The sequence below is a fragment of the Mycteria americana genome, chromosome 1 (genome assembly GCF_035582795.1).
Source record: "Mycteria americana isolate JAX WOST 10 ecotype Jacksonville Zoo and Gardens chromosome 1, USCA_MyAme_1.0, whole genome shotgun sequence".
In the NCBI taxonomy this organism is placed as follows: domain Eukaryota; kingdom Metazoa; phylum Chordata; class Aves; order Ciconiiformes; family Ciconiidae; genus Mycteria; species Mycteria americana.
The window spans coordinates 28,800,766-28,828,396 of record NC_134365.1 but is presented as its reverse complement, the minus strand read 5'-3'; positions in this window follow the sequence as shown (position 1 = coordinate 28,828,396).

Below are 27,631 nucleotides of genomic sequence, written 5' to 3'. Positions count from 1 at the left end.
GATTCAAGATTTTCTGACAAATATTGTACATCAAAAAGAAATCTACTCCAAAATATAGGATTCCTATAACACGGGCTGATACAGGGATCAGGAATAATGAAAATGCTTGCAGACATGGAAGTTTGTATTTTAATGTCAGCATTTTTAACTATTTAAATTCAGATGAAAGCATTCAGAAAAGACAAAAGATGACTGTATTATGAAGATCCATATAGTCTATTTTGTTACCCACAGGTAAAGTCTGGAATATAGGTCTAACATTGGAGAGAACCACTAAGTATGTGTACTGCCTTTATGTGTAGATGAGAAAGTCAGGTGGCTGACCTTCAAAATGAATGAACCAAAAGCAGAAAGATCACCGGTGTGATGGCTACTTTAGTAAATTCCAGAATAGTTTCAAAAGACTCTGATTTGTTCTTTGATTTCTAATTGTTTTCATGTGACAACTATCATTTTCTCACTTGTATCTCACTTTAAAGGTTAAGAGAACTCAGAGAGAAGTGTGCCTTAAAACGTATGAAGAGGGAGCATGAAGTAGTAACTTTCTCATTGTGTCCTACACAGTTTTTCTGGCTCCCCAGGTGAGCAGACACTGTATCATTTGAGATGCAATGATGGCAGTAATATCCCTCCTGTTCAGTTACAGACAGCAAAACAATCCCAGAAGCTAGATCTGAAAAGTGTATTTTCCTGGTATGTAAGAATATGGACATCAAATATAATGTGGAAAAAAGTACTGATGGTAAAATTGTAAGAGGAGAAAATAGTACTTTGGCATACGAGTATACTGATATTTCTGAGGGAGGGGTTTGTCTTTTTGTCCTTACGTCTTTATTCCATCGGACAAGTAGTGCTTGCACACAAATAATAACATTTTTAACGTGCTTTCCAATAACTTTGTCATGTTTTGGCAGAACAAGCTAAAGAAGAAAAATACAAAACCTGAACACAGTAAGCTTACCTCTGGCGTGCTATTCTTCTTCAAAAATAGAGTAAGTGCAAAAGATGTTGTGATTTTGGATAAAACCACTGGTTTTGCCTATTTCTAATATGAAAGATTCATGACTGTCTGCCAAGGGGACTATCTCAACTTCCCCCAAAAAGTGAAACCCACTGGTTGAAAAGCACGATCAGTTTGTTAAAAGTGGTAACAATTTCACCAGCAGATGACAGCACTGCTTATTACGAACCCCTTTTTGTGTGTTTCAGTCCTCCCTCATTTTGCAAACAAACTGTACCGAGATATGCACCCCCCGGCCCATGCACTGCAAGAACGGAGGAAACAAAGCCGGTGGCATGAGGTGGTTTGGTGAGGTAGTCACATCAGGGAGGCTAATCTGTTGGACAAGTTATTTTAAGTCTGTGAAGGGTTATAGCTTCTGTAAAGACACAGACAAAACCAGCTTCAGCCTAAGAAATGTGCTTTCTATTGCTTTCTTCAGTCTCAGAATGATAAAGAGGGCAAGGGGGGAAGCTTTCAAAGTAGGCATCTTAGGTTCAGCTTCACAACACGATTTTTGTGAAATCAAGGCAGCAACATCATTTTGAGCCAGCTTAGGATCTGGCCACAAAGTGTGCTTTCATACAAGGGGAGCAGATTGGGTTAGCTGACAGCAGCAGGTGAAGTTTCCGTCAAAAACAGGAATGGCACATCAAGGATAGCTATATGAGAAAAAAGTAACAAAAAATATTTCATAGCAGTTGTTAAGAGCATCTTTTTAAATCCACCTGGTCCATTTTGTGTTCAAATATGTTTTATGGATACAAGTGGCAATGAGTCTGACCATGTTCATGCTTCAGGATGGTGTTGGTGTGCTGTTCATGGGGTTAGCAAACATTACTTTCAGTACTTGAACACCAGCTACAAATCAGTATATTCTTTCGGCAATACACTTCTACTTATGTTCTGAGAGTAGAATCAGTGGATTTACAGTGCAGTAACTATGTGGTCCTTGAAATATTTTAATAATTTCATAGGATTTATGTTTGCCACTATTCTTACAAATAAGAGTTAAATAAAGAGCCTAGCTGTTAGTGAAAAAGCACATAATATTAGCAGAAACGATAATGAATATAAATTTTTACTTAAAATTGTATAGTTTATTTTGAGGAGTCTTTTCTGAACTATAGTTTTGCATGTTTGAGTCTGAAAAGATACTTTTCAGCTTAACACCGACAAAAAGATACTTTTCAGCCTACCAGCCTAACATCTGCTAAAGAGGAGAAGGGAAGCTGACAATTCATTCAGTGAACACTTACAGAGTGCAAGGCTCCAAACACTTATGTTTTGCTCTACTCCGCAGTTGACTGGAAATCTCACAAAAATAGCATAATTGGTACTTTCAGTACTGAACTGAGCAAGCAGTCTTGCCTTTTGACGTGTATTTAAACTAATCTTAGTTCACAACATGTTCCATTCAGCAGTAATTCAATATAGCCAAAAAAATTGGAGAAGATATTAATACCATTTCTAATGTACAACAGATCAAAATTCAGTTCCTTTTATAATTGCTTAAATTCTGAAATCAGCCTTTAAAAACCTTTAGAACAAGAACTGCTGTAAAAACACCATAAATAGAATCAAAAGGCAGTCTAGCAGAAACAAGTACATGTCCTTCGGTGTTAAGAGTTGTACTTTACAGCATTTCCATTTCAATTCAGGTACAACAAACATTCGTGCAATTAGTAGACTCTACAGAATAGGAGCTGGAGGAGTGATATTAGGGTAAGCTCAAACCATTCAACACTTTTCAGCCAATATTCACTAAATAAAAACATGTTAATTAACAAAAGATGATTGATTTTACTGGGATTAATCAAGAGAAACTCCCACTTAGTTTAAATGAGAGTTCTGTGTGAATATGGAATTAAAGATTACTACTGGTAAGTCATTATTAAGAGCATTAATTATAAGCTGTATTGTACAGAACACGTCTTTCAAATGCAACAGTCCTAATGTGGAAAGGAATGTACAAGTTAAAAATAAGTTAGAATTGCCTAGAAAAATGATTGTCATAGCTATGTATCTGTGTGAAATCTTTCTGCCCCCAAATTATTTTTTTTAGTTGAAAGTAAGAGTATTTAATAATGATAACTGTATTTTAAAGTCTTCAGGGTGTTGCCACAGAACTTTCAGCAGGAAAACATGTCACAGTGTTTGTACTGCAACAAAGTGGTGTGCTGTGAACGTTAACACTAAGATTTAGAGAGTGAGTTTATTAGTATTAACAAATTTATTTAATTATCAAGTGAGTTAATTAGCATTTATCAGCATAATCAGTAGGCCATGTTATGGAAAGAAGGCAAACAGTAGTCTCTTTGGTCTGCCTTAAGAAGACGGCAGATAAAACTGTGATTCCGTCACACATGCAGAATAAAGCAAGAACTGATTAGCCCGATTTTCATCACACAGTTAAAGTGCAGAAACAGTGGTTTGCCAGCATAGTTACCTACTGGCAGTGGCTGGATTTCTATCAGTTTTATCACCTCTACAAAACAGCATCGCCCCAGAGCCCAGGTACCCGAACACCGCAGGGCAAACAAGAAAAGACTAGTACAAATCTGACCATGAATAATGTATGTCACTCTTTGTGTATATCCAGTTGGTTCGAGGGAGAGAAAGGAGAAGTGGTTCATAAGGGTATTTCCTTAACTCTGGCTGGAATTTCAGTTAGAAAAGAAGAAATGATACAGCACTTTTAAGGAAAGAAACTTAACACTGTCTGTGTCTTAAATGCTTTATTATCTGAAGAATAGATGCTGAAAGAAATCAATAGCATAATAGTATGGCCATGTTAGCAGTTTCCTTCAATCGTTTTGTCAGTCTGTCATCACTGTTGCCATTCAAAAGGCCACAAAGCCTAAACACAGAGGCAACTCTTCCTGTTACAGTCTTTTATTATTATAAACTAGAATGAGCTAATTATCTTCAACATCAAACACTAGGGTTATTCTCAACCCAATTCACAGTCCTGGTTTATTCAGCACTGTTTCAAAATAGTTTAACAACACAATTTTACTGACATTTACTTGGGCTCTTCATCTTTTCCTTAGGTGTATGCAGAGCGTATATCTAAGACAGTTACATTTTGGTAACACCCTTATTTTTCTTAGTCAAGTCCAGATTTTATCTTTACGTTGGTCGCCCTCAGGACCATCCCACTGAATTGACGGATGCATAAATGCTTGCCAGAGTGGGGAAGGCTTTCTTACAGAAAACTCACAAAAAGGACAGCACAGGTAAATGTGGCCTCAGACTGTAGCTGTGCTGGTCTCCGAGCTGTCTGTTTGCCTCGTCCCTCCCTCTTTGCCCACAGCTGCACGAGCGCACAGCTCACTGTTACAGTCAGGATGGTCTCTACAATGGGCAAGAGCATCCTTCCCTAAAGATTACAAAATCCCACTACCTGAAGTACAGAATTCCTGCTGTCCCTCCCCATGGCTGGATCTCCAGCAGAGGAATTTAGCTTGTCACATTAATCCGTGAGTCTCCAGCCCAGCTAAATTTAACCCACATTTTCAATTCCTGAAGCAAGATTTTCATGTCAACTACTCAAGTTTCGTTTTCACCTCCAAAGGTACACTTTACTTTATTGTAGATTTTCTCTCTTTAAAAACATTTATAGTGCAGTTGAGTTGAAATTTACATTTGACAAGGCAAGTGAAAAGGTCCTTTTCAATTATATCACCAACCTCCTTTTCTCCTGCACGAAGGTCTCTGTAAACCTTGAATGAGAAACCAAGCATAGCAGTATCAAGGGAGAATACTCCAGTCACCTGGGATGTGCAGATGGCATTACCTTCCTATCTGCTGGAAAGCTTTGAGGCAATGTTCAGAGTAGTGGGGAAAGCAGGAAATGCTGACTCAGGATGAATAGGGGCAAAACGAGAACTGGGTTTCATACGATTATGAAAGAGGAAAACACTATGACTAAGAAAAATTAGAAAAGTTAGACCAACTGGCTAGATTAGGCTGATAATGTAAGTAGAAAAAATTAGGGCTTGATAAAAAGCTGTCAGAAGACTAAGCAATGGAAAGAACATTAAGTTCAGTTTCTCCTTAGAAGGTATTTTGGGTATCCCTCTATTCCCAGCCACAATACTTGAAAGCAAAAATAAAGCCCTTCACCAAGAAAATAGGTAGAATAAAACCGTGCAGGAAAAGAAAGATGAGTCTGTCACCATAACGAAAACTAAACAACCTGAAAAGAAGAAAAGGAAAACCAAGATAAGGCAATTACACAAGCTGGGAAGCAGACAAAACAATAACAACTGGAGAATGCTGGAACATAATAATAAGAAGAAATTTAGAGCCTATTCCAGTTTTCTAGTGGATAGTTTACTTAGGTGCCAAGTCTAAAACTGGCCCTGGCAGCAAGCAGCATGAAGCAGTGCTGCCATAATAAACATAAAGGATTGGAGTTCCCAGTTTGGCACAAGAAAATGTCCTGGGTGATTATGTAGAAGAAATGTTTAACTATTAAACAAAACAAAGAAATAGAAGGTGTTCAACATAAAAACAAGCTTGGATGTAGAAAATCCTGATTAGCTCACTTTCTGTATTTGCAAAGAACAAAGGGTCCTGATGTTACACCTGAAGCTGAAGAGCCCAGAGGAGTACATCAGCCAGAAAGTCCTTTGCCAGAAGGGGCTGGGAATCATACAAAAGACTACCAGTAAAAGAAGAAAGAGTAAGACCCCCAGCAGGGTTTTTGATCGAAAGTAGATCTGGTTGTTTTGTTGCTAGGGTTTTCTTCAAGATGGCAAATTTTGGACCAGACAGTGAATAGGCAGGCAAATAATTTAAAGCTTTAACTGCTTCATTAAAGCAAATCCCAGTCCATCCTCCCTCATAGACAAGCAAGCAGTACCAGCAATACAGTTTCACTGTTGAGAGGATGTACACAGAAACTTATTTGAAACAGATTTTATGTCAAAGCGTGTAAGGTGTGTGTCCACTGTGCAAAAACTGCCATGAATGGGAGGAGAAAGGTGTCTCATGGAAAAGCAGCCCTGGGCAACAGCTAATTTGGTTACTAACCATAGTTCAAATTCTGAGAAGTGAGGGACCTGGGATTTTTTTGGCTGAGGATTCAGTAAAAGCCACAGAAAACTCCATAGTAAACATTTCTTTTTTCAATCCCAGTATACAGATCTCAATTTCAGTGTACGGGGTGTCCAGTAGTCCTAGGATTTAGACTTCAATAATAAGTGTGTGTTACAAGAGAGATGAACCCACACATTAGTTTTCTAAACCTACCTTTAAAGCCCACCTTCTGGGAGGTTTGATATAAGACACTCTAGGATTCCCTTAATGTGACAGATACAGAAAATGTCTTTGCATACAAGCAAGACAAGTTAAAATTATTCATGGTACCAGTGACCGCTATACTGTAAAATTCTCTGTCTTTTTACCGTAGGCTTCAGATCTAGACACTGCCTCTGAAGAAAATGTGTGGAGGGTAAGCAAAAGAGAAAGGCTGGTAAGAAGATGAAAACACAGGACTATGGCAAGAAGTGGCCTGCACAGCAGCAGGAAACAGAAGTCTACATTATAAGACTTCATATATAGAGATCATTCACACTCTGATCAATGACATAAATTCCAGATTCTGTTCTACAGCTGTACAGTAAAATCAATCAGTATTAAAATAGAGTATATGGAGTATTGCAGATTAGAAAAAAAAGGATCTTTCGGAGTTGTGACCTTCTCTACTAGTGATTAATGGAAGTTGAAGGCCATGTCTCCATCCTCCTGAGTCCAAACTCAGTAGCTTTAACAACACAGTGAAGACAGGTGAACACAAAAGCAGTAGTTGATATAAAGTAGGGTGAAGAAGTAAATGTATTTAATAAATATTAATTCTCAAGAGTTACTTGGTTCCTTCCGTTTTTCAGTTCCTCTAGAACTTTTTGTGGTTGCATAGTTTTTGATTCCACAGTTAAATAGTTTTTATTTAACCTACTTATTTCCAATTCCCAAATTTCCCCTTAGCTAAGCAGGAGCTTACTTTGTGTCTACTTACTTCGATCTCATTGGGGGGGGTGAAAATGGGGGGACTGTTTGTTTTTGTTTAATCACTGCTTATTGGTACAAGAATGTCTTTATCCTTGCTAATACCTTTCCAGGCCTTGATCCTGCAACGACCTACTCTTTTCCCATTTTATCCTACAAAGGGCTTTCACTGATTTCAGGGAAAGACTCACATGGACAATTGCTTGTAGGACTGAAGCTTTAAGCAGTAATTGTCAAGGGCATCCTGCGTTAGTGAGCTATGAAAAAAGTCCTTAAGAAATGTACCATGCTTCAGTTGTGCGACAAAGAAGTCGTATTTTATGCCTATTTATGTTATTGAGAATTGATCATAAAATTTTAACTAGCCAAAGGACATGTCTGTCTTGGGAGAAGCAAGATGACAAGCTGGCATTTCTTGGCTTAAGTTAACATTCTTTAATCACCAGACCATGTTGTGGCTCCACTACACTGGGTTCTTCTTGAATGCAGCAAAACAGTCGTGCCATTCATAGGAAAATCACTCTTTCCACAACACTTGCCAGTAATTTAAATTACAGTGGTTTGGCACTCAGGAGTTCTGTGTATTCAGTCTCCACCCTTGCTACATTTTCCCTATAAGGCCTTCAGCAAAACATTTAATCTATTTTCCTTGATAAATTTAAATAATAATATTTATTTATCACTATTATATCTTTTTAATTCTGAAAAATCTTTGGGGCAAGGATTATTTCAGTCCCATTGGGGCAACAGCACCACCTTTTCACTAGGACCTTTAGTTGAAACATCTCTTCTTCTACTACTACTACTACTAATAATAATAATAATAATAATAATAATAATCCCTTACTTATTCCCAGTAAAAAAAAAAAACTATGCAATTTTATTTTTCAAAAGAAGACATACAGCTTTGACGCTAAATATGAAAACTCAGTCTTTTCTCTTGTATGATAACCAGTTAATCCCTGTTAGTAGACTGGTAGTTTATGGAACAGGCTAGACATGCAAATATTTTCTTACCAGTATAAGATTTATTCTCCCAGAGTTCCTGTAACAGCTTATTAGAAAATGAATTGTTGCATCACAAGAAAATTCACTGCAGCCTAGGATGCCTTTTTTTTTTTTTAACTAGTGAAATATATTTGCTGTAATATGTTTACAATATAAACACCCATGCAGAGTATTTTTTCATCTATAAGGGCTTGACAAGAGTATATGAAAGTCTGGATATATCTTCTCGTTTTGTCCTTTTATTGATAGAACTTGATGTTTCTATCCTTAACTAGAAATGTCTTGCCTGCTCATGTTTATGCAAAACAGATTTTTTGGAAGAGAAGAAAAAAAAGAGGTACTGTAACATCAGAAGGAAACATCAAAGGACTAGTGGCAACATCTTAAGGCTTTTATCAAAGTAGTGAGGGAATGCATTAAAGCAACAATATATGTAGCTTCCAAATGATAGGACTATCAAATTCAACAGTATGTCTGATGAACATAGAGGACACACTTTTACATGCATTCTTTGTTTTAAAAGAAAGACTCGAACAGTGGGTTTGCTTTAAAAACTATGAGAGAAATATAAAAAGAATTTAGACTCGGGTCTTTAGGTTGTGTCAATCAATGCAGTTGCAGTGGAGTCAAAGGCAGCCAAACCCACTTACACCTGATGATGTTACACTTTTCTATTTTTTAAAGTCAGTGTCTTCAACACAAAAAAAATACATATATTTTGGGCTTCTTATTCCTCTCCACTTTCCTACCTGTAAGAGAGTTGAGGAACAGAGTATGGGATCTGGCCTAATGAATAAGAAGTGTAGATAGTTCTAGTAGCTCAGAACAAGTCTGTTATGAAATGGTGGAGCATGTCCACAAAACATCTCTCTGTCAACCCTGCTTCCCAAAAGTATTTCAAGAATCTCTAAGTTTGCTTCACTTATTAGGAAGGTGTTATTCGTTGTTTCCTATTTAACCCTAAAACTTGCATTTAAAAAACTTTGTTTATACAAGTAGCAGAACCACCACCATGCGAAAAAATCCAGAACTGAATGATTTATACAGTCTCACCTCAACCCCAACCCCAACCCCTGTGTGGAGCACAGCTGCCTGTTCTGTTCAAATTTATGGCTTTTGTAGCCTGCCATAGGAAAAAATACAGATTATGAATCTACCCCAGGAAGACATGGCTCCACTCCCAGTCCCGGCAGCAGTAGTCAGCTATGAGTCCCAGCTAACCCCAGACCCAGACACCACGACTTGTGGTCCCAGCAAGTCCACCAACTGCTCCTAATATTTCACTGATGTTCACTGCCATTAATATGCAAAAAGGCTTCATATGTTGGGGGATAATAACCATTCACCCGTTTTACAACTAAAATAACTGGGGGTTCATATAAAGCTAGTTCAGATAGAGCTAGTATTAAAACCTAGTTCTGTTATATGTGTATATATGTATGCATATGTATATACGTGTATATATATATTTTAAAAGCCTAGTCTCAGCCACAGTGTCATACTGAGAATTTAGAAGTAAGCCTGCCCCTCTTGCAGCAAGACAGCATGTAGAGAGGCATGAGAACAATTAATTTCCATAATAAGACTTCTGGCCATTTAGTTCATGAGAAGAGTACATGTGAAAAAATGTTCTGGGTCTAGTTCTTGCAAATTATTCCTGCTGGATCATTATTACAGCAGTTACCTTTTCTGGAACCATCGAACCCTGGTCAAGAAGGACAAGGAAGAGACAACAAATGTTCAGGATCGCTATACTCCCTCTGCATGTCTGCTTCACCCCCAGTGATGTGCTGTGAGTGTGTTGCTCTGTGTAGGGTGATGTAGGGATGCTAAGCAGCTGCTTTCTATCGATTTGCAGCTCTTACAACATGTTCTGTGGATCTGCAGGCTGTAAGTTCACAGGCAGCTGCTAATCCATGTGGAGGTGAAAAGCAATGGATAAAAATTAGCATAGGGACTTGGAAATAATGGACAGAATCACAAACCTCAGCTGCTGGAGTTTTATTGCAAAGAACAGAATTTAGAAAAAAATCTGATGATTCGTCTTTACTGTGTCATTTTCATTTGCTTTTGAATATGGGCACTCTGTTTTTCAGTATAGGATGTGACAGAGTTAGGGTATATTTGAGGCTGGCAGCAATGCCTGTATGGCCAGAGAGCAGAAGACTCTCTTGGGGCAGGAGGCCAAAATTCAGAAAGTAGTTATTATTCTTGAAAGCATAACTCTGAAGCTCATGGAAAAACCAGGACATTTGCTTATATGCATCAGGTCCACAGACTAATTAATGCTCATTACGGCAGAGATTTATGGATCTTTCTTTCTAATAGCTCCTCCATGAGCCCAATACAAGATGATTTTTGCACGTCCTAACTCTCTCATCACAAGTACTCCACCCATTTATACTACTTCAAAATGTCAGCAGGCCAAAGCTGTCCATTAAACCTTATTATTAATTATTTATTGCATTATAGAAGCACAGAGAAGCAGTGGTAGAGCACAAGCAAGGAATGAAATGGGGTTCTAGCCCATCATCACCACTTATATCTACCTCCTTCCATCTTGGCAGCCCAGCACATGCAACCCGCTTGATCCATGCAGCTGCACTGCATGGACGCTCAGTAGCCATGTCGTTCCTAAGAGCCTGTGATATACCAGCAACCCCTCATGTTATATATTTCGCAAACTCAAACAAAATTTCAGGCTCTGCCCCACATTGCAGGTTGCTCAGGAGGCACAATCAGCCAATAGTTATAACCATCAGTTTTACAATGTGGCAGATTTCCTGCTTTTTGAACATGACTGGAAATTTTTGAGCTCCCAGAGTTCCACTCTGATTTTGAAATAAACTCTGAAATTCTTGTTTCTGTAGTACTGGTAAAAATCCAATATATAAAATCCTCTTTGTTAAAACTGAGGAAGTCAAAAGGGCTGAGAAATTTCACAAACACCCATTTCTCTCTGTCTATTGGAGCGCTTGATTAGGATCTCACAGATTTATGAAAGAAGTAATAATAAATACAGCTCTGAACTAACAAGAAAGAGAGCAGGAATGAGAGACTGGGAATACACATTCAGTGCCTATTAATTGCCTTGCTATATGGTCCTCCGTGCTTGTGGGAAGTCGTGTTTTAGAAACATTCATGGAGATATCCAGCAGAGAGCATGATACCCTTTTCAGTAGGCCTGCTCATATACCTGCAACAGCTAATGAAATAAAGTCAACTTTTTATGAATATTCAGAGTTCTTTTGTTAATAAAAAAAGAAGGCATTATAATAGCCAGCCATTATGTAGGCTGGCACCAACTGTTCAACTTTTCTAACAGAAGAAAATGATTGTGTGTGAATTCTATTGCTCATGAAAGTGAGACAGATGTAGGAAGAAGGCAGGCAGACACCACAAACACTTGCATCCCACCTCAGGCTCCACCTGGAACACCAGTTATTCAATTACCGGCGCTTACCTCTTCAATCCACATAACCTTATGCAGCATTTGCACAATAGGACTACGTGGCTAAGGACTAGTTAATATATGCAGACAATTTTTCAAACTACAGCACGTTTGTAGACCTGCATCTTTCAATGTAGGGATTTCAAGACTACAGCACTTTGTAGAGCTGCATCTTTCAATGTAGGGATTCTGAAACAATAGCACTCAAGAAGATTGAGAACAACAACAACAAAAAAAAAAACCTGTTGTCCATTTATGGGCTAGTTTAGATCCAAAATGTTATGTAAAGTTTTACATTCCCACAACACGTATATCAACAGGGATACAGTTTCTAAATGTATCTAAGAGGTACGGTATCACTGTGTCTATATACAAAGGCACAGTGACTCCTGCTTAAGTGTGGCTCCTATTCTTCTAGAGAAAGCAGAGCAGATAAGCTGCTGTTTATGAAAAAGACTGTCTCTGGTGTCTCTGGCAGCTCACTTGCCCTGCAAAGGGTGGTTGTCATTTTTAGATGAGGGAATTCTGAATTCAGATACAGAAAGGGGTGTAGATATCACACAACTGAGCAGGCAGTGCCTAACTTGAAGACATCTGCTATGCCTTTCCCCCTCCACCCTCCCTTCCAAATGAGAGCTCTGTCCTTGAGCACGGAGCAAAGGCAGACAGACAGACATTTAGAGCCTTCAGAAGATGATTTTTTTTCCTAATTGGATCTTACACACTTATCAGAATTCCTCCTCATGACTGAGTGAACTGAATTAAATTGCAATTACATAATTATGTAACATTCTATTCATACAAAAGAATCTAATAAACAATTCTCTATAAATCAAAGTGTCTATTATTATTGGTGGGTTTGTCTCTTATTCTGACCTTTTCCACAAATATTCTTCCTGTACAGGCCCTCTTTTCAGATCCAGCTCTACCATGGCGCTGGTAACAGATCCCCCAATGGGAGATGACCAAGCTGTAGGGCAGGTCAATACAGCTGGCCTTTACTCAACCATAAAAGAGAAAATCTCTGTCCCATCTTTCTGTTCAGTAAAGAATGAGTAACTGAAATGATAACCTTAAATGGTAATTTATAGACTGTATATATAAAATATACAAATACATACGTACGTACTTCTCTCTGTTTCTCATACATGCCTTCCTATAGATGGGCAAATACACAGAGAGCTTTTAAAGCAGAAAAAAAGACTTGCGGTTTATCTCAAAACTCTCCATGCACTTGAGTTTCTCATTTTATTATATTAATTAATCTTATTGGCTTCAACATGTATTTTTTATATCCTGAAATGAAAAAGTGAAGTCTATTATGATTACTGATATTTCTAAACTAGCTTTCCCCTCAAATTGAGACAAAAGTCTGCCTTCTTTGTGTGCTTCAAATTATGAGCTTGGTTTCCTGCTCACTCTCACTTTTTCATCAGCAGGACTTTGTAGACAACAAAAGCTCTCTCAGAGCAGGGCAGGAGGAGTCAGCCCTACTAATCAGTCCATGATCACAACTACGAAAACTGCAAAACACAGCTTTAATGAGCATAAGACATATTTAAATAAACCACACCAAAATACCTGAAGTAAGTACATAGAGCCATTAACTCCTCATGCAGGCAAAATTTTGAGGTGGGTCAAGCACTACTTAAATTCCCACCCAGTGAAAACAAGACGCAAAAACTTCAAGGGCTACTTTGACAACCCTAATGAACAGACTGAACCGACCACAATGGGAATGAGATTTTCTTCTCCATTGTGGAGTTTCACAGGATGCAAGCACACTGTTAGTCTTCAGCATGTGTTCTACGTGGGGCAGGACACTGGCTGACACATGGAAATAACAATCCTGACACCACTTCCTAGAATCATAGAATCATAGAATAGTTTGGGTTGGAAGGGACCTTTAAAGGTCATCTAGTCCAACCCCCCTGCAATGAGCAGGGACATCTTCAACCAGATCAGGTTGCTCAGAGCCCTGTCCAACCTGACCTTGAATGTCTCCAGGGATGGGGCATCTACAACCTCTCTGGGCAACCTGTTCCACTGTTTCACCACCCTCATCACAAAAAATGTCTTCCTTCTATCTAGTCTGAATCTACCCTCTTTTAGTTTAAAACCATTACCCCTTCTCCTATCGCTACAGGCTCTACTAAAAAGTCTGTTCCCATCTGTCTTATAAGCCCCCTTTAAGTACTGAAAGGTCGCAATAAGGTCTCCCCGGAGCCTTCTCTTCTCCAGGCTAAACAACCCCAACTCTTTCATCCTTCCTTCATAGGAGAGGTGTTCTATCTCTCTGATCATGTTTCTGGCCCTCCTCTGGACCTGCTCCAACAGCTCCATGTCTTTGCTGTACCAAGGACTCCAGATCTGGATGCAGTACTCCAGGTGGGTCTCACCAGAGCAGAGTAGAGGGGCAGAATCACCTCCCTCGACCTGCTGGCCACGCTTCTTTTGATGCAGCCCAGGATACGGTTGGCCTTCTGGGCTGTGAGCTGTCCTGGTTTCGGCTGGGATAGAGTTAATTTTCTTCCTAGTAGCTGGTATAGTGCTGTGTTTTGGATTTTAGTATGAGAATAATGTTGATAACACGCTGATGTTTTGGCTGTTGCTAAGTGGTGTTTACACTGGTCAAGGACTTTTCAGCTTCCCATGCTCTGCCAGGTGCACAAGAAGCTGGGAGGGGGCACAGCCAGGACAGCTGACCCAAACTGGCCAAAGGGCTGTTCCATACCATATGATGTCATGCCCAGTATATAAACTGGGGGAGCTGGCCAGGGGGTAGCGATGGCTGCTCAGGGACTGACTGGGCGTCGGTTGGCGAGTGGTGAGCGGTTGTATCAATGTTTTTTCTTTTTCTTTTTCCCTCCCTTGGGTTTTGTTCCTCTTTCTCTCTTGTTGTTTTCCTTCTCATTACAATTCATTATTATTATTACTATTATTTTGTTCCAATTATTAAACTGTTCTTATCTCAACCCACGAGTTTTCTTACTTTTGCTCTTCCGATTCTCTCCCCCATCCCACTGGGGGGGAGTGAGCGAGCGGCTGCGTGGGGCTTAGCTGCCGGCTGGGGCTAAACCACGACAGAGCTCACATTGCTGGCTCACGTCCAGCTTTTCAGACACTTCTGAAGTTGTGGATCAATGCACTTCACACATGTGATGGAGCAAAATATTCAAACTCATGTCCTTTGAGAATTATGTTTCACTTTTTCTTTAGGACATTCACTGCAAATGAACTGCTTCTTACAAGTACAGAAAATCATGACCATGGAAAGCTATATGGGCTACAAAACACCATAGACAGTGGCCACTCTCAGGAACACTTCTATCTAGGTTTCTAAATGTGAACTTCGAGGGGGAAATCTGGACATAAGACAATCTTAGCTCAAGCATTAAAGACCACGTGCAGACATGGCACACGAAGCTAGCATTAAATACACACTTGTGCTATCCTAGACATCTGTTCATGCACCTGGTGAGTAAGCGTGCTCAAAATTAAATTAATTAGCATGCTAATTCTCATAGATTCAAGTGACCTGTAACATGAATTGCATGATAGTATTCATTAGATTTTGTTTTGGTTTAATCGTGCTAAACCTGAAAATATGCACACTTTAAAAAAACCAACAAAACCTAACATTAACATTCAAGTCAGAGAACAAAGGGCATTATAGCAGAACAAAGTTAGGATCAGTCTCTGAATCTCTTTTGTCCTGGCTGCAGGTAGCAGCTTCATGTTCTGTACAGACACAAGTACTTCAAGGAACTGTGCGAGTCAGCAGAAAGAGGACTCAGGTGTTGATCTTTACCACGCAAAGAGAAACATAACTGTTTGATGCAGACTGATGAGAATTCCTTTGGATACTACATACAGCAACTACCCAGCTTTGTTGAGCTCTTGTGCATACTTTCAATCCCGCTGTTAGTTTCTATGAAGATTGCAATAGTTCAGCAGTTTATTAGTTCTTATCACGTTATATTATTCTGGTCTTTGTAGAAGTAGTTGAAATATCACTTCCACCGATTGTAATTATATTTTCTAGAGGCATTAGTGTAATTTGAAGAGTGGTGTGTTTGTCATGTCCCACCATCAGAACCAGAGAGCTCTATTCCATGCCCCAGATGGATAACTCTTTTTTAAATACTTGATTTTTGTGGAAGCCAGTAAAAACTAATACCTATATATACCCTAAGCACCGTTGTGGATTTGTGTTTTAACCCTATTTCATGAATTAAATATATATATACATCTCTAATCAGAGTTTGGTTTGGTCACTTAACCTTTAGTTCCTATGGGTTTTGGACAAATCAGGCTCAGTTTAGGCAGCTTAAGTTAACATAACAATGAGAAAAAGTAGTCCAACTTTTCTACTTGTCTCAAATGGTGTCCATTTTCAGGTATTCAGGAAAAGGAAGGGAAATTATATGATCATGAGAACAGCCGTACAGACAATCCAAATAACAATGGGACTCACTGAGCTGAAAGTTAGTGACTGGCAACTTCCAGCTGAAAGTTAGTGACGGTGAAATAGGAAGCTCTGAACAGGAGTTCTCTGAAGATGTTTTACTTTCATGTTCCATAACATTCAGTTATGAATATTCCTCACTTGCACAAAGCCTGCACATCAGTAGTGATGAATTCCACAGGCATATAAAGTTATGTTCAAAAATCTTAAACAGCAATGTTTACGTGATATTTTTAATTTCCTTGACAGTTTTCCTTGCACCTGTTTGATGAAAAGGAGCAAAAAAGCAATGGTACTCCCAGACTTTCAGTAGCTGCTGAATATATATGTCTTTGAAGTTCTCTTATTTAATTTCATTTAATAAAGTTGTTTACATTTTCCAAATATGAAATTGTGATTGTCCTCATTGCACACGCTCTTGGCGCAGCTCCCTAACATACAAATGTAACATAATTTTTCCTCAGCTAAAATTTAAAATAAAATCTAATTGCAATAGTATGAATTCAGAAATAGCAATGTGGAGAAAAATAATGAAGTCAATAGAATTAACATGAAAGAAGACCTTTAAAATTAAAGCCCTGTGAAGAAAAATCAATAGAAAAATGTTTGTGCATAAAAACAGTCAACTTTAAACAATATTCAAACAAACAGAAAATAAATTGTTTCAATTATTTTCTGACATAAATAATTATGGTAATACCAAAAATTGAATTTACAAGAATTAAGTTTTATCATTATGTATGAGGTTACATTATTAAACATAACAGGAAATCTACAGTTTGGATCTAACCCTGTAGAAAGGCTTTTTATCATTTAAATATGATTTGCAGGAGGGGGAGGCTCTCCTGCATGTTACTGTGGTCTATTTCATCTTTAATTTAACCCTTTGAGCATTTTGCAGACTGAACAGGAGTTGCGTGCATCAAAGAAAAAGAGAAATTTTATTAATTCAGTTTGGTTAAAAAGTAGGAGTATTTCAACTTGCTATCATGTTAGTTACTATAAAGATAAACTAAAATGCCTGTTGGTGTTTATAATTGGTTGGGCATCTTTTTCAAGGAGCAGAAAACACCCCAGAAGCATTTGGCACACACGTGGCAGTCAATCCCAGTTGCCTGTGGTTCCCTAAATACACTGGGAAACAGGTCCTCTTACTGCGGTACCAGCCTCACACCTATCACCACCCACTTCAAGATACCCTTCCTTGAGTGCGGTCTCAAGCACCCAGGTACCAGCAGCAGGAATTATGTTACCCCAAAGATCCTGCAACATTTATGGAAACAGAACCTGAAAATTTCCCATGCTGCAGTGGAAAAGCTTTGTTTTATCATCATTAAGCTTATTAATGCCAATGAGCCTCAGATGCTGTCACTTATATGGTTTTGGAGTTATCTCACATGAGTAAGGTAAATGACCATCCTTATCTTTATATGCCAGTCACATTGACTGAGATCATGACTTGCTATAACTCGTTTCATTACATCCTGAGATATAGTAGCTGAGTATCTGGATCCCTTTAATTAAAGTTTATATGGCATCATAATTTATACAACAAAAATTTAAGCTGTCTTTACCAAAGTTCTGCAAGAAAGATAGCCTAAAATCAGCAATTAAAACTGAACAGAGGTCACCCTTAGTTTGAGTTGACAGTGGACTCTAAGAAAAAGTAGTCTGAGTCATGCCATTATTGCTCAAAGTCACTATATTTCACTGTCCTATTTTTAGACTTTTTTTTTAAATAGATGTCAAGCCCAGAGACTGAAGATTGAGGAAAGTTAAGATGAAAAAGAACATTGAAGTTTTTCATTAGAAGACTCATTTTAGAACAGGGAGGCAAAATTAACTTGATTCACAGGTTAAATTTTGTTTAAGTAAACATCTGGAATGCTGATGTTTTTAAATTTTATCAACATCTTTCTTTTTATTTCATTCTACAAACCATTCCTATTTCTCATTTTTTGAGCCTGCCATCTCATCCATTTTTCGGTTGGCTGGTGAATTGCCTGGTTTTGGAACTATTTTCATTTTGTTTCTTCTTTCCCTCCTTTTTTTCCCAGTGTGGAACACATCTAATGTTGAAGACAGTCAATATAGTCCACTGACCCCTTGTATTTACATTCACCTACCATCTATGATGCAGCTAAAGCAATTGCATTTCTGCAAAAAACAAAACTAGAAGAATATTTCATGCTTATGAGGCATATTGATTACATTTAACCAATAGAAATTAAGAGAAAAAGTGTAAATTGATCTAAAAGGTATTTCCACATTTCCAACCCATAACCCATGTGCTATAGATTGTGAATTCCCACTTACAGCACTGCCATCATCAGTTTATATAATAATCAGTAAAAATAAAGTTTCCCTTGTTTATTTGGCCATTTTTAAATCAGTACAAGTGAGAGCAGCTGCAGTAAAGTCCATTGCTGAACTGGTTTGCAGTGGAACCCTGTTTGGCTCACTGCATCCATTAAACTGGCTCTGAAACTGGCTGCAAAACAGGCTGAACTTTTTTTTTGAGGGTCTGATTATCTTGCAAAACTTTCAGCACTTCCTTTTTTAGATTAGGCTGTGAAGTGTGAGAAGTCTCCTCTCATCCTTCCTTCTCCCCTTCCCCACCCTCAGGCTTTCAGCTATTGCTTAAGACTCTGACTTAACAAGGAAGTTCGGAGGAGCATGGCAAAATTAATAATATACACTAGATTAAAATGGATCCAAAATATATGGTGAAGAACTTTGTCTCAGGTCAGCAAGAGTGTATTCCCATGCAGTGACTGAGGGGCTGGGTCACTTTGGCCAATTCCTGCCACCTCACTGTGCCATCCTTCTGCTGCCCTTTTGCCTGCCTTCCCTAGAGAAATGATAAATTCTTCAAGGCAAGCCCTATTTCTTGCCATGCATATTTACCTGACGGGATTCATCTTGCCCAAGTTTAGACACTTCAAAGTTAGACGCGTCTACCTGAGATGATCCTCTTACTGGGGAGAAATTTCCAGGAGGTGATTTGTTTGACCAGCCAAAGACAGCTGAGGACTGCACAGAGGTCTCCTGAGTTCTCTCCTCTACTCCATTTGTTATGAAGGCAACCTGGCATTAGTAACTCAGGCTAAGACATCCAACTTCTGGACATGGACATGAGAGCAGATGAACTCTCTCGAATACAGCCTGTGTGGCCATTTAGACACTTAATACAACCCTAAGTAAAGTTTTATCTGAATTTGTTTGGATTTGCTTTAGTTGAGCAGATTTACTCTTCATTTCAAAGTCACAATTCATTAAACACCCAAAAAGGGGAAAATAATTTTGTGCTGCAATATCTCACTTCATCCCCTAAAGCCTCTGCAACACATCCAGCCACGCAGGGGAGGTGAAGAGGGGGATTCCGCTTATGCCAAGGCGGGCAGCTGGACTGAACTCCCTCTGAAGAAGGTAGGCTTTGAAACATCATGCGAAACTGAGGGGAACGACAAGTATTTCCTACAACATGTGCAGCCCCAGACTTGAGAAGCAGCTTCCCCTTAGCCTACGCTTAATTTTTTCCTGAAAGAAACATCAAACCAACACATTTTGAACACACCTATACAGTCACTGCCAAGATGAAAAGTTAATAGATCCCATTGGGTATGGCTGCTTGATCAGCAAGGTTATTTTGCGCTTGGCTGTGCCTGGTTTTGCAAGCGCTCCTTTACCGAACCATGGTATAATTATCGCTTTCAGGAAAGAGTTTGTTCAGTTCCCAGCCTTGTGCTGACAACAGCCTGCAGGGGCAGATGGGCAACATACTGGTACAGTCCCAAGAAGCCTCCAAAAGTAGAATGACTGTGAAACAAATCCTGGGCCTCTGCCCACTTGCTCACCAGTTACTGCTTCAAGGTGGCTTTGCAGCACTCCAGTGACACAACCCTCCTGTGCCTTTGTGCAAAAGGATCCTCACAGAGATGTTCCCTTTCTCTTTTGGTGCAGGGAAAACAACAGCTAGGGAAAATTCACAGTCTTGTGCACTGGCAGTACAGCTCTATAAAGGTGAAGCAACTTAAAACACAACACACCAGGGCAAAGCACAGCTCAAGGGCAACCTTGCCTTTTACCGATCTGGTTTAGAAACTTCTAATTTGCACTTCATTTTCTTAAATACATTTGCATTTATAACCGTGTACACCCTCACACCTGCATTCATCCAACACAACCAGTTACCCTGGAGCAGAGTATGTAAGTGTGTCTCTAGTAAGCAAGTGTTATTCCCCAAGACTGGTAGTCACATTTGTCTTCTCCCACTCAGCAAAGACGTTGGGCATTCTTGAAGTTGGGGATCATGCAGTAGGTCAACATGAAGAGAAAAGAATGGCTTCAAATCTAACCTTGTTACCTTTTTTTTTTTTGCTATGTTTCTTCCATACAAATGCACGTCAGTTCCAGAATACAAGTTTTGGATTAAATTAGGGACTTGTGTCCTGTTTATGTCTAAAACAGGCGGGTTGATTGCTCTTGCAATGACAACAATGACAATGCAATAGATCTTGCTTCTCTACAATGACAACTGGCTTAGCCCAGATGTCAAACTTTTGGAACGACCGAGACAAGATGAGCTAACTAGGAGCAGCTTTATAATATGACTTGGGATAAATAAGTATGGATTTTTTTAATTTACCTTGATTTAAAATTAGGCATCTAAATTAGTATTCAGTTCTGTCGGTTGCCACAGTAGTACCAGAATACCTTTGTGTATAGTTCTCCAAAAGTCAATTGCTCCCCTCAGCATTGCAGGGAGCATATCGACTGTGATGTGAAATTATACATTCAGGATATTCTTGTGAGAACCACAAAAGTGACTCAAGAATGCCAGTTGCCACTGATCTTATTGGAGACCATGCTCTTAAATCACTTTCAGGCTTTGAAAATTCATCTACATTTTGGACATCCAAAGTTGAGAGATTTTTCCATGACCATGGAGGCAAAAAGCCAAGTATGATTAAATTCTTTAGATACCAAATAGTAATTATAGGTTTGGGGGACAGAGGACCGTTATTGGTTTTTTCCTTAGATCAGTGGTTTTTCTTTTCCTTTCCCTTGGGGACAAACTGTCTATATTTAGAATCAAGTTTTTATGGTGGAGAGTTTAATTGTGAATGAATATAGCTGTCTATACATCCATATACATGGACTTAACATCTGTACATACACAATTGTTAAAGTCCACATAGTTCTGAAAATTATTTCATAATGAAATATAAAATGGATGAGGGGAAGGGGTAAACTGCGTAACGGAAAAGTGTGGTGTGATGTAAATATTATTTGAATACAGTCTTGCTCTGAATTTGTCAGCAAAACTTCCACTGAACTCAACAGAAGCTTTCTGTAAATAAGCAGTAACGAGCATGTACTGTTTTATACAGTACAACAAACTTAATTTTATAAAACAGGGAAATGAAATCTTGTCTCCTTAGAAAGCAGTTTATTAAGTTAATGGTCTAACTTAAACCTGGTTAGCTATGGTGAAATGCTACGGTTATAGAAGTAAAATAGTTTAATTGCAATGCAGTCCAAATCCAGACGGCATTGAAAATATCTTTTTAACCAACCAGTTCCTGCCACAAAAATACACTGCAAGTTCAATGGCAGTTAAAATACAAGCATTAAAATCGATTATTGATGACTACACAATTAAGCCCTCTTGTGCAGTTGCTGCTCTCGCACACGCACACCCCAGCCGGGAAGCGGAGTGCTGCCTGCCAGGCTGGGATGGCTGCTCGGGCTCTCCCCAGGGCTGCCACCACCGCTGCAAGGCCCTGTGCCCTCTCCTGTGGTCCCTGAGCCCAGGTTAGACCCTGCCAGCTGGTTGTCCCCACTACCGAGAAGCAGGATGATCCCTGGAGACAGGTACTTGCCTCTCCCCGTACTCACCCTAGCTCCTTACCCATACCGTGGGTGGCAGATGTCACGGGCCGGCTGGAGGTCAGTAATGCCGAGGGAAGCAAGCACCCGGGGCTTTCACAGATCCTGCTTCCCTTCCCATGAAGGGTGGGGACAAGGTTCGCCTCTTAAGGAACTACTAGAAATTTGGTTCTATATTTGACTTTCGATGGCTGTTAAAGACAATTGCTCAGGGCAAAGTTTGCATAACAGCACCTTCCTCTCCAAAACAAAACATGTTGTTTGGAAGTGAGGTGGAAATTTTAGCTATTACTTTAACAGCTTTAAAATTCTCAGAAATATATGAAAAAGCGTGCCCCAAAAGCTATAGCATAATAATATTCCATGTGCCGAGACAAAATTAATACGAGATGAGATGACTCTTTCATCACAGCAGGGAGACTCAGGAAAAAAAGCCCTGAATATGGATCAAGGTTTTGGGTATTTAAAAGGGCAACTCAGGTGTATGTGGTGTTGAAGACATGTTTATCTTTGATTGAGATTAAAAAGTTCTGTAATCAGGATAGGCTCTTGTAATGCAATGATTTCCTCCAAATTATGAATAACTTGAAATGACACTAAGTCCCCTAAGCCTTTTTTTTTTTCCTTAAAGTAGTGCCTATATGCTAAAGCCTTGAGGGAGGCAATTTTCTCTCTTTTAAGGCCAGTTTTTACAACTGCTCTAAGTGCTATGGGCATATTTGAATCTTCACATTCAAATACTTTCAAAGCTGGGAGTTACATCCCTGAGTCCTGTTCGGGAAACACCCATTTTCTCTTACACTGTATTATCCTCTGTGTCACATTAGAGTAAAGGATTCATCTAACCCTTCAGGAGAGGCAAGAATTGGGATACACGAGCAATGACAGATGAGCTACAACTAGCACAGTATTTTCTTGTTTTAATTATCCGTTACTTGAAAGACACTAAAATACTTTGAAAGGTCTCACACTCACAGTCAAGTTTTTGGTGCATTGCACAAAACTAAAAGTAAGGGGGCTGAGGTTCAAACAGCAGCTGACAATTTTTAGTAACAATACTGAAAGAAGTTAATAGTGCCTCTGATCTTACCAAGCAAGGAGGTCCAATATGGCAAAAAGTTATATAGGGACAAAACCACCAGACAGAGATAAAACACTCTGACGCTGTCCACCTCGGACACTGAAACAGAGCTGCTTTCTCTTCCAGCTGCTGAAGACGCCATTGCTATTGTCACAGCATTGCAAACCTTAAAAAAAAAATCATGGGACCTGCACTTGCCTTCACCTGAGCTCTGCTCTAGACAAGGACAGCCTAGCTCCCCACGGGGCACTTGAAAAGCTGAGATGGGTTCAAAGCTCCACAAACAAGACAACGTTCACAGAAGTTTTTTTGCATGAGGAAACCTGTTTGGACCTCCAGCCAGAGAAAATTCTGACAAGTGATATAAAAACCATCATGAAGGAGATCAGGGTGGCAAAGGGGACAGAAATGGAAGGCCTGGCCGTAGGGGAGAGAGGAGAGATGGACTAGTCGACTAGTCACTCTCTTCTTGGTTGGCCAATGACACGTTAGCAGATGCAGTATCTAATACATTCTCCTTCTATGTTCCCAGTCGTGGCTTCCACCTCACTGATGTCCATGAGAAATGGCTGATCAGGACTCTTTGTTCAGCACCCCTGTGCCCTCCAGCATCCTGCCACCCTTTTCCCTGAGATCTAGAGGTGATTCCTTTTTCTTTTGTTTAAGGAATGCACTTTCCAAGACAGTACAAACATGATTGATAACAGAGGTCAGCTCCCTCCCCTCCCCAAGCTAAGAACATTTCCTCTTTTCACTGTTAGAGAAATAATTAAATTAAAATGTCATTATTGTAATAGTTCCCTGCTACATAAACCTTTCACCTAAGAACCTCAAAAGGCTTTGTCCTGGTAAATACTGTCATCTTTGAGAGACTTGGTAATAAAGTTGGTGTATGACACAGTTGGTGTATGACACTCCCTGAGTCTAATTACTGCCATCCTATGCTTTTCCCTTTCTGCCACCTGAAAATTTGAAAAAAATATTATTTTCTCTCCCAGACCCATTTAACCCATATTTTAATAATAGTCCCGGTAAGGCACTGTGCAGTGGATAATAGACCAAATAAAACCACACCAAATGAAGATTAAAAAATCATGTCTATGAGAAGTCGGGATTTTGCTACGTTTACAGCCTTTGAGATATTCAAGCACATAATATCAGCCAAATGAAGACCCTACTTTAGAAAGCATCCGGTTTTTAGTCAAAGACACCTAAGGGTATGCTGAAATGCCTTTTTTTCAGGGAACAGTGACTTGAATGGAAGCTCAGCACTTCCCTGACCGCAGGCCAGCGTGGATCCAGCCGCTGGGTCCCTTCCTATGGGAACACTAGGCAGAGAGACCTCTTTTCAAAGGAGGTCAGCCTTTGAAACAGGAACTGACCTTCAGCAACCAAGACTCCCCTCTCCTTTGCAGCCTTCATGCACTTTCTATTAGAAAGCAACACAATGGGGTATATTCTAACTCGCATCTGCGAAACGTCCTTAAAAGCCTGGAGTTGTTCCTGTTCTCACTAAAAGACAGGAACTGACCGGGTTTGAGAGACAGGACTGTCCCTCAGCTCCTCTTCCTCTGCCTTTCCCATATATGGTTAGTTCTGCTATCAAACCTAATCCATTTTCAGTGTATAAGAGTAATTTTGATCATCAAGGGTAGAAAGTATGAACTCCTTGTGTGTTTCTGGGAAACTTTCTGTGGGATAACAAGGGTCCAAGCAACTGCCCAGGGCACATTCAGCTTGCTGCCATTTCTCTGGAGAGGAGAAGGAGTAGATGTCAGGGTCAGGGGTGCAGCTGCTTGCAGGGGAGGGAGAACATCGTCACTTCCAGGAGAGAGGAGAAAAGCAGGGGGTACTTGCTGGAAAGAACGACCTCAAGGGGGTCCAGATCCCACATCCCAGCCTGGGATCCGGATTTGTATCCAGCTGCTACAGTCAGAACTCCTACTCTAAATAAAGACAGGCTTTCTTTCCTAGTCACATAAAGGGGAGCTGTTTAGATAAGCCCCACATCATAAATGCATTGCGATGCCCAAAGTGAGAACAGCGCTTTTGCCTGCAAGAGCAGCTGCTCTTCTATGGAGGTTGATAGGTGAGAAAATGGAAAAGTTTTACATTTCACTTAAATTGAGCCACAGAGCTTTCTAAATCAATATTGGTGCCCTCAAATCTCAGACCAAAAAATACCTGTCAAAGGAAGAGAATGACTGTTCTCATCATTCTAACCATCAAAGTTTTTTTGATCAAGTCTGTGTGTATTTTTAATAACGATTTTCCTTCTCCCCCAAAGTCTTGTTATTCACTTGAAGGTAAAATTATACAAAAAGTGGAGCAACTTTCTGAAAAAGTGTGAGAACCTCTGGGACAAGATCAACCAGTATTTTTTCAGCTCAGGATCTTGAATTATATGTATGACAGAAGACACTGTGAGTATGGCTCTTCACAATACGAATAGTTTTTAAATATTTATTTTAATAACATACAACAGTGGCAAGACTAAAATAAATAGCAGTTTACTGTTTGTTTGCCATCTTTAACATTACTTATTGTGAAGATGATATATCTATGGCATCCATGTCCCAATGGGAACAGATGGAAAAGACTTCCTCAGTGCAATGAAAAGCCTTCATAAGAACTAGAATTTAAACCTAAAAGAACAACAATCCTGAAATTGTCTCAGAGTGTTTCATATATCAACTAAGTCATGCTGAGATTTCCACAAGAAACCTTTACCAAAACCAGCTGGAATCAGGGAGAGGGGAAAGCAAACATTCTGACTAACAGCTTTGTCACACTAGGCTTGTAGCACTGTTCCCAGTGCTAACCAGTGTCCTACTACAAATATTTAAAGTTTTTAAAAAATTCTAAGAAGTGTTACTTAGAATTTATCTAAAACAACTATTCAAATTAGAATAGGTGCTAATAAAGCTTTTCCAAAACCAGAATACTTTTGTCCATGGCACGGACAAAGTTATGGATAAGGCATGTATTCTAACGGATGAATCTACGTGATAGAAGATAAAAACAAAGAACTACTACACACAGATCGGTGACAACATTATTTCAAACAGTATGAGCGTATTTAAAGAGGGGGGGGGGGCTGCTGGTCTTGCATCATATTTATAGGTGTATTTATACACTGGTAAATCATACCTTTATCTGAATATTTCATACATAATTGTTATTCTCAGAAACATTACTAAGATCAAAATTAAATACCACAAGTTGTATCAGAAACTTTTTATCTAACTTTATTATTAGTCAAGATTCCACTTTATGATTTCACAATTACAAAATACAGTTCTCTTGAAATTAAATTCTGCATAAATTTTGTTCAAGCTATTTCAAAAAGACAGTCATATAACAGAGATCAGAATCTGACCTGTAATACTTAGGCAGCCAATAGTTGGACCAGCAGCTACTTCCTAACAGACTTGTCAGAGGTAATGGGAAGTTTTTAGATTGTTGTCCATAAGAATATGGAGCACAATTTGGTGTTTAAAACATTTACAGAATTTTGCATAATTGCTATGAACCCAAATTCAAAATAACATCTCTTAACTTGAAAGAAAAATAATTTTACATCCATTTGTGCTCATAAACATGCTTCTAAAATTTAAACTACTTCTCAAGTTTCTCAAATACTAAACCAAAAGGGCAGTTTTTAACCATAGTGCCATAAAGTTTTTAACCGTAAACGCAATTGTATTTAATGTGATGGTAATAAAATAACAAACAACATATGCTATAGCCTATAAATAGGGAGAAACAATCACGGCAAAATGAAACAGCAGAGCAAAAATACGCATCATTCACTCATTGAAGATGACTGCTCTAATATTCTGCTGCTTCTTCTATTCTTTATGAAAAGCTATTCTAATTAATTAAATACCTCTTCATCAGCTAAATCAACATTTTACGACAACATTTACACTAGAAACAAAACAGAACAGTGGAGATTCCATTCCTGATTTTGGCCAAAAAAATCCTCAAACCCCCAAGTAAAATTTTGTGGATCGGGAAGATACTTTTACAGATTAAAAATAATTAATTTTCCTTTTACTGCAATGCTGCCAAAACAGGGGGGGGGGGAAGCCTCTAAACTGTCTCCATTAGTATGCAAATAATGTCATGTACATGTGACACATGATGTCAAGAATTCTATTTCATTTCTTACAGCTGAAGGAACAGAATATAGATGCTGCTGCTATAATAGGGTTTGAAGTGGAGTTATACATACCTGCCCATACCAACTGTATTCCAGCATTGTAACCTCAGTGAACACCAAGTCTTAGAAAACTCAGAGCAAATTCGTGAATACCAACTGTTTCATGTAAGACAAAGCCTATGACTATGCTGCTACTTTCCCTTTCAAGGGAGTGTGCTACAGTCTACAACTTTTTACTTAGCCACAGCACTGCTACAATCATAGCTTTGTTGAAGTGTTGTGCTCTTGCAGCTAAAACCTGTTGATAATGAACCTGAACCCATTATTTTGAGTCAATGAATTGAAAGAAATAGGGCAAAGAATGAAAGCCACAGGGCCAATTACCAGCATTCTTTGATGTATTACTTGCTAGCACCCACCAAATCACTTTGTGTCTTTGTCTTGATCCCCTCTGTTATTCATTAATTATTCTGGAAGGGTTAGAGTTCAGATAGCTAATTGCACAGACAGTCTTACTTGGTGGGGATTCTCCCTACACTGACACTTTCCCC